Source organism: Diadema antillarum, unplaced genomic scaffold (assembly GCF_040938485.1).
Source record: "Diadema antillarum isolate AM-2024a unplaced genomic scaffold, OU_Dant_1.0 seq00001019_RagTag, whole genome shotgun sequence".
NCBI lineage: Eukaryota > Metazoa > Echinodermata > Echinoidea > Diadematoida > Diadematidae > Diadema > Diadema antillarum.
Window position 1 is genome coordinate 218,641 of NW_027271854.1, and position 12,164 is coordinate 230,804.

Consider the following 12,164-nt stretch of genomic DNA (forward strand, 5'->3'; position numbering starts at 1 on the left):
TACATTATTGTCCCCGCCGAACGAGTTCGAGCAGGGGACTATGAAACGGGCTCCGTACGTGTGTGTGTCTGTGTGTCTGTCTGTCTGTCTGTGTGTCTGTCTGTGCGTCCGTGTGTGATCAAAATCTTCAATTTACTACTTCTCTGTCATTTATCAGCCAATTTTGATTCTGTTTGCTTTATATGATAGCACTACATGGGAGCTTTGAAACTTCTACACGGAATTTCAGTTGTGACCTTTGACCTTGACCTTTGACCTATCTTGTACATTTTGCTACAAAATGCTACTCCTTCGCCATTTCTTACCCGATTTCGATTCCGTTTGCTTTATGTGATGGCACTAGGTGTCAGGTGAGGGCTTCAAAACTTCTACACAGAATTTTGACCTTTGACTTCTTTGACCTTTGACCTTAATTTTTTACCTATATTGTACATTTTGCTACAAAATGCTACTCCGCCATTTCTAACCCAATTTCGATTCCGTTTGCTTTATGTGATGGCACTAGGTGAGGGCTTCAAAACTTCTACACAGAATTTTGACCTTTGACTTCTTTGACCTTTGACCTTGATTTTTGACCTATATTGTACATTGGCTACAAAATGCTACTCCTTCGCCATTTCTAACCCGATTTCGATTCTGTTTGCTTTATGAGATGGCTCTAGGTTAGGGCTTCAAAACTTCTACACAGAATTTTAACCTTTGACTTCTTTGACCTTTGACCTTGATTTCTGACCTATATTGTACATTTTGCTACAAAATGCTACTCCTTCGCCATATTTAACCCGACTTCGATTCCATTGCTTTATGTGATGGCACTAGGTGAGGGCTTCAAAACTTCTACACAGAATTTTGACCTTTGACTTCTTTGACCTTTGACCTTGTTTTTTGACCTATGTCGTACATTTTGCTACAAAATGCTACTTCCGGCGGGGACATATATTACGCACCGCGTAATTTCTACTTTTCCTTGTTTCATTTGTTCTTGGGGTTTGGTTTGTGTGTGTGTGTGTGTGTGTGTGTGTGTATTTATGCCTCTATGTATCAAGAACTTAAGCTGGTTATAGCATTGACTAGGACAATGTAATGGACGAAACATAAACATAGCCTCCATCTATACATATGGGCAAGTCCAAGATAAGGTCCCCTCAGAAGGCAAAATTTCATCTTTGCTTAATATTGACAGTTTGGTATCATTTTGAAGCTTATGAGTTGAAGTTTTGATTTCCGTAGAGGAAAAAAATGATATCATGTAAATTTATGCAAATTTCAAGGGCTTCATTTGCATTAATGTGAAATACAGCGTTACATATGGGTCATATATACAAATTCATATCCATTCAAAGGAAAGCAAATGATATTTGATTAATATGTGGACATAAGAAGTTCATCAAATAGTTTAACTTGATATGAAAATTTAGGGATTATGCATATGATTATGCAAATTAGCTCGTGTCCGATCATGAGATGTCCCATACATAACAAATTGACGTCATTTTTTTAGTTTTTTTTTCTGAAATTTCTAAGGTTATTCAAGTGCCCTTCTGCGAAGTTCTAATTAATTGTTTAAAAAAGTTAAATACCACAGAAAGAAGAAAATATAGTATTAGAAATATATATATATATATATATATATATATATATATATTTAGGCAATTACATAATGTTACGTATGGGACATCCTCATACATATTGCATGCGAATGCATGTAGCTAGCTGGGAAGGTCTCACAGTACACAAATGGTCAGTCATCCTGCAGAAAGCATCCCATCTTTGCAGGTACTTTTGAGTTATAGACACTTGAAACAATACATGTACTTGACTGAACAATTTCAGAAATGGGAGGGGGAGAGGGCAAAATACACAATGAAAATCAGCATTAAAGGGATGGTATAGTTTTTAATAGAAATAAGTATTAAGTTTTCAACATTTTACGAGATGATTAGAAACCACTTATATGGATTATTAAAGACCATTCAATTCTAAGACCACAGGATTTCAAAGTTTATTTATATTCTTAATTATCAGGTTTAGTCGATTTAGCTCCTTTTGGAACAAAACTTTAAGCATGTGACGGACATCTCGTAAATGTTCCTTTAGTTACTTCGTCACTTTGTGTACTTTTCTGGGATGATTTGTTATCTCTACGCATTCCCCTCCTGTTTCCCCTTTCTTTCCGAAGGATTCATGTGCAAAGAAATGAAACATTTCACCGGCAATAATCAATTAATATTTGGGTCATCTTGAAAAGTCAGGCAGGAGAGGTAGCAAGCCTGGACTTAATACTTGGCGCCAATGTGCGGTCAAGCATGCATACGGGTTTAGCACCTTATAGAACATAACATTTCATTGCCTGAATTCTCACTTTTCTCGCAAGAATGTCAACACTTTGAAGAGGTTACTGTGTGGGACTTCTAAAGAAGAATACATTTTGTGTCAATAAGTGAATTTTTATTTGTTAAAAATGGGTTTAGCACCTTTTGGAAAGGAACTCTTCATGTGTGCTAGAACTTCTGAATGTATATCTTTATCCTTGTGTGTTGGTACCAGAATCTAGGAAATTTCGAATGGTCTGTATTCTAACATACAATTTGAAATTTCAGTACTCGCAAATTATGTTTGTATATTGTGCAATTCTATTTATGTAAAAGATCTTATTATCAAAAAAAATTTGGCATGATTGCTAATAAGTTCATTAAAAAATTTCCGCCATTCGTCTGACTCTACTCCATGAATTGAGGTCACCTTTAGCATGGTATTGGTCAGTTTAACCTCTTTACAACAGGAGTACAATGTAAGTGAGATACTCTCGAAGAATATAATAATTTCTTCTCTATTTTTGAACTTACAGTCAGATATATCATGAATAGTATACATAACTTTGTGACAGACGATAACATTGTATACAGTAATAGCAATTCCCTGTCTATTAAACCAGTATGCAGTGAAATATGAGTGATGTAGATTTTACAAGCTGTGTAAATTGTACTTGCTTTACTTGTTAAAGAGTCATATATTCACTGAAAATGCTTTCGTCTTCATGACCATTCAATATACACGCGTCACAATCTGAGTTGGAGGTACAGTTTGCCTACGACATGTAGTACGCAATTTGGACAAAGGAAACATGCACATACACAGGGTTATAATTACATTCAAAAAAATACATTAAATAAAACTGCATATATGCATATCAAATATCAACTGGAAAGAAAAATTGCAATTAGATGTAGACTTATGAAGAAAAAAGGATATTGGAGTATGAAGAAAAAAGGGTATTGGGGTATACAAAAGCTTTCCTAAAAAAAGTACTTATCAAGTTAAATCAAATTAAATCACATTACATTAATCTCTTCTCTATTATTGAACTTACCTTCAGGTATATCATAAATAGATATAACTTTGTGACAGACGATAACATTGTATACAGTAATGGCAATTCCCTGTCTATTAAACCAGTATACAGTGAAATATGAGTGATGTAGATTTTACAAGCTGTGTAAATTGTGCTTGCTTTACTTGTTAAACATGGTATTTGAGCCACAGAGTTTGAAATTATACACAATTATGTGACCATGGATTGAACTTCGCCTAATTATGAAAATATTTAGGAAACATTTCATTTCATTTCATTTCATTCATTAGGTTTCACGTGTATATTAGCATTTATGAAATTAGATTTTTTTTCCCTCTGGATATGCAGGTCCTAGAATTGTTTAATACTTAAGATTTTCTTGCTATTCTAGAGCGTCTAAATAAAATTCCGGTGTATCTATATTCCCAGACTTAAGAAGCATATCTATCAATTGTGTGGGTGTATTTATGTAAAAGATCATATCAATTAGCCCAGACATGCTAATAATAGTCTTGTCCCGGGAATAAATTGTTTTAAATTTCCCCATTTTGAATGTATGAAATGTAAAATATGATATTTTATTTGTTTCTGAACTTACGGTCAGTCATGCAGTAGACATAACTTTATGACAGGAGCTAGCGTGGTATATTGTAATGGCAATTCTCTGTCCATTATACCAGTCACCTGTGTGCAGTGATATATGAGTGATGTAGATTTACAACCTAAGTTAATTGTGTTTGCTTTTACTTATTAACATGGTATTTGAGCTAGAGAGTTTGAGATTATGCACAGTTATGTGACTATGGATGGAACTTTGTGTAATTATGAAAATATTTAGGTTGTATCACGTGTACAGTGTACAAGCGTTTCTGAATGTATATATTTTCTCTTGGTATGTAGGATGCAGAATTGTTATTGAAAATGTTCTTGCTATTCTAGCGCATGTAAAAACAAAATTCGGGTGTATATATTCCCAGACTTTTAGGCATATTTATTAATTATGCGGTTGTATTATGTAAACAAAAAAAAAATCTTGTCAATCTAGAATTTGGTGTTGAATTTGAATTGAATTTATTTGTTCAGCATAAAAAAACAACAACAGATAAAGATTTTGATTAACAATCATGACAAGCACAGAGTAAAGACAGATCCTTGGAATACATAAAGCTGAAGGGAAGCAGCCAACGAGGAATTACAAGTTTCCTTAAAATCTGACCGACCCAGATAATCAATTTAAAAAATGCATTGGTGGTAATCATTTCATATTTATAAAAAACGAGATGAACAAATATACAGATACAAGAACAAAACAAAAAGAAATTCAGCATGATACACAAAACACTACATTTACATTACGAAGACAGTACAAACATTAAGTGAGTTACAATCATTAGTGATATTGCTAACAAGTCCAGAAAACAATTTCCGCCATTCTTTTCGTCTGATTCTACCTTACGGAATAAGTCACCTTTAGCACAATATTGGCCAGTTTAACCTGTTTACAATTAGAATTACAATATCAGCGAGACACTCCCGAAGAATGTAATAATCTCTTTCTGTTTTTTAACTTCCAGTCAGACATAATCATGAATAGTAAACATAACGTTGTGACACACACTTTAAAGCATGGTATACTGTAACGGCAATTCTCTGTCTATTAACCAGTGTACAGTGAAATATGAGTGATGCAGATTTACAGCCTAAGTTAATTGTGTTAGCTTTTACTTATTAACATGCTATTTGAGCCGCAGAGTTTTATATGATACACAATTATGTGAAAACTGATTGAATTTCGTGTAATATGAAAGAATTTACATGGTATCACGTGCATATATTAGCATTTCTGAATTGAGATTATTTCCTCTGGGTGCATGTGTAGGTTGCAGAATTGTTACTTAAGATTTTCTCACTATTCTAGCGAGTCTAAACAAAATTCCGGTGTATCTATATTCCCAGACTTACGAAGCATATCTATCGATAATGTAGGTATCTATGTAAAAGATCTTATCAACTTAGAATTTGGTGTTATAACAGAAATGGATTTGGCACCTTTTGGAACAAATTTCATTTTTCATTGCCTGAATTCTCCCTTTTCTCGCAAGAATGTCAACACTTTGAAGAGGTTACTGTGTGGGACTGCTAAAGATGAATACATTTTCTGTCAATAACTCTATTTTGATATTTAAAAAATGGAGTTAGCACCTTATGGAAAGGAATGCTTCGTGAATGCTTATAGAACTTCTGAATACTTCTAAATATATGTGCTTTTTCCTTGTGTGTTGGTTTGCGAATCTTTATTTTGAGTGGTCTGACTCCTCTAGAGCAAAAACATGAAATTCCAGGATTCGCAAACAGAAAGAGCGTATGTACAATAGTGCAATTCATTTTTGTGTAAAAGATCTTATCAACCTAGAATTTCGCGTGATTGCTAATAAGTCCAGGAAATAATTTCGACCATTCTTTTCGTCTGATTCTACTCTATGAAATAAGTCACCTTTAGAACGGTATAGGTCAATTTAACATGTTAACAACTATTTGAGTACGATTGCAATAAGACACTCCAGAAGAATATAATAATCTCTTCTTTTCTTTTCAACAATGGTAGACATAACGTTGTGACACACACTAGCGTAGTATACTACAATAGCAATTCTCTGTCTATTAATCAGTGTGCAGTGAAATATGAGTGATGAAGATTTTACAACCTAAGTTAATTGTGCGTGCTATATTTGTTAACAAGCTTTTTAAAGGCATTATTTACCATTTGCAGATGAAACAAAAGCCCAGCTGTAAGTGCTTCATGATAGTTGTAAATTTGGAGTGAGGCATAGAAAAAAATAAAAAAAGAATAATCTGTATAACCAATGTCAAGTATTGTTAAATATACAAAATGTGAAGAGTAATTGCAATAAAATTGTTTGAGGACTAACCATCTACAGTTATGGTTTAATGAGAAAAACAGTAATATCTCCCTATATTTTAGGTTTTATCTAAAACTGTTTATATGATGTGATTTTTTTTGTGTGATACATCTGACCTACACATATGCATTAAATGTGATGACTCGAATTTATTTTTTTTAATCACTGCTCCGAAAGGTTAACTGTACCATTAAGCAACAGTGCTGCAGTGACAATGTTGTACAATTATGGAATTATGTTTTTTTGAGAAGGAAATTAATTATAATTATTACTGACTGCTGGCTCGTAGAAATAAATTCTAAACCAATAAATCATTCAATTTCATGCTTCAATTCGTTGTCTGTCTGGTGTTCACAGAAAGTGTATACAATCTTCCTCTCACCCCTAGTAACAACGGTGATTTAAAAATCATCATAGTCTCTTATTTTTTTTGTTATGATCAGCTGACAAATATAAACACGTTGATAAATCATTGTGATATATGAAATCATCATGAAAATCATGAATATCAGAACCAGAGTTTCCTCTTCATCCCTTTCTTTTAAATATCTAAAGGAAAATTAATAAGGAACATTAAATAGCCATCACCCGTCTGTTGTATTCCTGACTAAAGATACCTATTTTTTTTTCTATTTGTTGTTTCTGCATGGTAGGAATCAACAAATCACTTTAGAAAGCATACTACACATTGATTCCTCATTCATTATGGTTAACTTTTCACATGACAGATAAAGAGATCATCGTGAGTGAACACAGATATAAAAGGGTCTCCAGTATAAGCTAGGCATAATATTTGGGGCCTCAACTTCTGATTGAAGATGGTACCGTACCAACAAGTGAGTGATGCCGACACCTAGGCCCCAATTTATCAAGATGATACAATTTTAAACCATGGACGTTTGAAGCAGTAATCTATGTGAAGCTGGTAGAAATCAGACCATGGTCTAAACCTTGGGACGATTCAGAAAGCAAGGTTAAGTAAAATCATGGTCTAAAATTGTACCATGGGAGAATCATGGTACAGTGCTAAACCATGGTTTCATGGTTTAAAATTGTACCACCTTCGTGAATTCAGGCCCTAATGGTTCGCCCTGGATGGTGATTAGTTTTCAACCAGGCGCATTGTGCTACACGAGTGCCACATGTTTACAAAGACGGGACGGAACAAGACAGGACAGACCAGGACAGGAGAAACACAACGACATGACATGACTTGACAGAAGGTATACAATTGAAAGGAATAAAGGGCAACAGAATAATGGAAAGAAAGAAAGGAAACACGTTGGACATCGGGATCGGAAGAGGGAATTGAAGTGCTTCGGAGCTCAAGCAGGTGAGCAAGGTTTGTACAAATAAGATGATGTAAAAATTACGCAATGATCATTCATTGATTAATGATGAACCCTTAGGTTGTAGAGACCAGCTAGCTAATGAATTGTAAATGTCTTAGTATGAATTCAACAAAAAGAGTTTCAACTTGCGCTTAAACGAATTAAAAGATGGATTTTTTTTTTGTATATCACGGCTTACAGAATTACAGAATCTAGGGCCTGTGTATATGAATGTATTTTGAGCCAATAAAGTTCTCAGGAGGGGTAAATAAAACTCATTAGATCGCCTGGTGGGATAATTATGAAAAGATTGATTTCGTGGAAACATCTAATAAAAAATGCTGGGAAGTACATTTGTGTTATAATTAAACATAAACTGACCCAGTTGAAAGAAAAACAAATCTTTCATTTTTTAAGTCTTATATTCATCAAATAATGGATCTGCATGGAACGTGGTGACACGCCACAAATTAACGAAGTGCCCTTTTTTGTAATAACAAAGTTTCATGAGCACTAGCTACCCCATGCTAAGATTCCATAATCAATGAAAAATACAACGTCAAAAAAGAGGACAACGGGATATGAGATTTTAGTCTATTGATGATACCAATATTGCGCGAAACTATTTTACTGATATTGATAATACCAATGTTACGCGAAATTATTTTACTAAATTGATAATATGAGGCTTCCACGAAAGTTTATCGTCCACTGTGATACCGAGAAATTTAATGTGAGATACACGTTCGAAATGAAATGAAATTAAATTAAATGAACGTCGTCAAAAATGATACTTTTGCATCGATTGTCCAATTTTCCTCAAATTTTCTCTGATATGTTCTACTAATGTTGCTTTCACTCAATCCACACTTCTCTGTGGGTTTTGGTTTCCTTTAAAGGGGATGGCTAGTACCCGATCAGTGGGAATCAGTGGGAATGCTGAGAAATGATTGTTCCAATTCTTGTGGGATTCATTTAAGAGTACATTATATATCTACTGTTGTGTGAAAATTATTTGCTTCAGAACGGTCTCATATTCAAGTAATGTGCAGATTAATGCCCCGTCACTGACCAGGCACGCTAACCCGGAAACATTAAACTGCACATTACTTGAATATGAGACCATTCTGAAGCAAATAATTTTCACACAACAATAGATATATAATGTACTCTTAAATGAATCTCACAAGGATTCGAACAATCATCCTCCAGCATTTCCACTGATTCCCACTGATCAGTTACTAGCCATCCCCTTTAAATGAAAGAAAAGGATCTAAAGAAGGATTCCGCGTCGCACTCAAGGATCGGAACAGAACAATAAATTATTCCGGATTTGCTCATAAACCTATGTATTTTTGGTCTTACCACGCTCAACAGCTAACAGAAAATTAAGGGTACCACCATGCAAGTATTTTTGTTGTTGTTGTTGTTGCTAATTAATAGACACACTACTCATTAAACATATGGTTTCTAATCAACGATAAGTGAACAACTGTGAACTGCCGGAAGTTTAGAGTCTTCAGTGCAGAAATATTCCATAGACAACGTGATATATGTATACATATCATAACCATATAGCACCAAAACTAGACTATGAATGTTGTCATGTTATTGTTTCTACTGTTTGATGTGCATGCAGATGTAAAATTTAAAGAATGTACTTTGTGGAAATTCAATGAAAGAAAGAAAGAAAGAAAGAATGAATGAATGAATGAATGAATGAATGAATGAGTGAATGAAACATGTCGCAACTATTTTTATCGCCAATACTCATTAGACTTCACGAAAGGACAACATTCGTGCAATCTTACGTCGGGTTGGCGAGCTGTAACAATACATCAGTTACGGTAAGTAATTCCAAAGGTTCTTTATTCAGAAGGTTCTTTTGTAGGAAGACAAAATAACGTTCGCTGTGCCCAAGCCAGAGGTTGATCCAAAAAAGAAATAAGGCTTGTTATTCCGAAGTCTTGTAAGTCCACACACCCTCTTAACCAGTTACAGACATTTGCCAAAGCATTTATCACTCTCAACAGCATCTAGATGGTGGAGCTCCATCCAATGTTTTACATATATACACTCTCATGTTTATATATATATATATATATATATATATATATATATATATATATATATCTAGTTGAGACAATGTAGATAACAGAAGATATCGCACGAAACCGGCAGAGTTGTGAAGCTTTCGACCGTGGTCTTCCTCAGCTTTAATGTCTGTTCGTGAAACGAAATATATGTTTTTGAGCATAACAAATCTGAAGTCATAAACACAATATATTAAATATAAGTTGAGCATGAGTTAATAGTTACATGACATACTTGGCAACATTTTTTGGCACTTTGCAACACATTCAACAATGTATAACTGTAAATGAGTGTATAGTGAGTATATATAGCATACAAACATATCATACAATAAAGATTATCAAATAAATATCATAAATAAACTAAATAATATAATTACCTGCTAAGCAGACGTTTGCGTTGCCTGGATGTCTTGTGGCTGTCTTGTGGCGGGATGTATGTATATATGTATATATGTATATATGTATATATATATATATATATATATATACACAATATATATATATATATATACATATATATATATATATATATATATATACATATGATTATTTATGAGACTGAGTTACGGGTTCTTCCCAGGTCACTTATAGGTGGGTAGGTTAAAATGGACTCTTCATGTTTTGTATCAAACGAAACACGTGTCGTGAAAAACAGTTCCGTCTCGCATGTGAGTCTAAAAAAACAGAAATATGAAAACAAAAACAAAAACAGCAAGACCAAAATGGGACAAGACATGCGCAGTAAGCAACTTAGTTACTGACATGGTGCTGGTAATAAACGGACAGCATAACATCTTTCTTGCTTGCTGTGTGCTCATCCATTCGGTTACTGCTCACATCTCAATTGCTGTTGGGTCACTCCATTCATGCTATTCCGTGGCCTTCCAACTGTGGTAACGCTGCCTACCACTGCATTATACATACATACATCATACACATAACAATGTATCAACGCTCATCATCAAAAAGTTTATTGACACCCTCCGCTTGTTCTTGTTTTCTTTCATGTGACTGCGTGTGTGTGTGTGTGTGTGTGTGTGTGCGCGCGCGCGCGGCTGTATGCGTCTTGTTACCATGGATGCCTCATAATTGGACATAATAGCCGGGTTCACACGTACACCAATTAGCGGGATACAAATCTCGAGATTTGCATCGCGATCGTCATCCCGAGTTTTTTGCACGTGTGGACAGAAAAAACCCGAAAATTAGCGGGATAAGCATCGCGATGCTAATCCCAAGAAATCTTGCGCTGGTTCGCCAATTAGCGGGATAATTGGCCCCACGCTGGTACGTGTGAACGGTCGGGATTACAATCTCGAGTTTTTACATCCCATCATGCAATGCGCACATCACAACAGCAAGGCCTCTGCGAAGAGGTCCTTCACCTCTTTGGAGCACAACAACAACAGCGCGCGAACCACACCACTGACGCGTAAAAGACAATGGACAAAGGTAAGTGCGCGCAGGCAGTGATAGAGAAGGGCGCTGTGTGACCCAGTTTGCAGGCTTTGCTGTTATCTCTATCGGCAATTAGCGGGATAATTCGGTACGTGTGGACGCTCGCCAAATTAGCGGGATACCGATCGCGACCGCTATCCCGCTAATTTGGTACGTGTGGACGCTCGCAAAAAAACTCGGGATGAGCATCGCGATCGTCATCCCGCTAATTTGTACGTGTGAACCCGGCTTATGACAAGTGTATTTTTTGCATTGGTTGAATTTCTTCGGTATTGCAGTTTTTGTAAGCTTTGTATAAAATAATGTATTTTAATAATATAACACAAGTAAGTGAGGGCATTGCACTATATAAGTTCACTTGTTAATTCAATTTCAATTCAAATTTATTCCGTTTTTCGACAATAAAAAATAACATGGCATACATCACTCTTTCTTCAGTGACAGGAATCATATAAAAGAACAAACAAAGTGAGTTTAACAAAGTAAAGCAGTCCTTATCATGCTTACAGTAAAGATACATTGCAATGCCTGAAGTCAATTGAAATAAAGTGGAATATCAACGTACACAAGGCGAAAAACGGAGGGACCCACTAAAAAGACGGAGCTTGTAGAGTGTGGGCCCCTCGGGAGAGAAAGATTCAGTGGATGATTTTGGTAGCAATCGGCATCAGAACAGAACAAGAATGACTGAAGCAACAACAGCAGGAAATAGTTGTAACAGCAGAAAAAGAAGCCCATCAATTTTCATTTCCATCAAGTCCTTAATAGTCTGGGTGCTAAAGCCACTGTTTGGGCCTAACCTTGTTTTACCGTCCACCCAATGTTTTTTTTTTATGGTTATGCCCTATTTCGAGGGTGCTGAATCCGAATCTGGATGATGCAACTCTTGCATCCTTGAGGGTTTTGAGATATTCAAGATGGCCGCCAAAATGGCCGCCAAAACAGGAAATCCCCATGTTTTTCTTCCTAAATGGTGAGAAATTGAGAACAATTGATGGTTTTACCC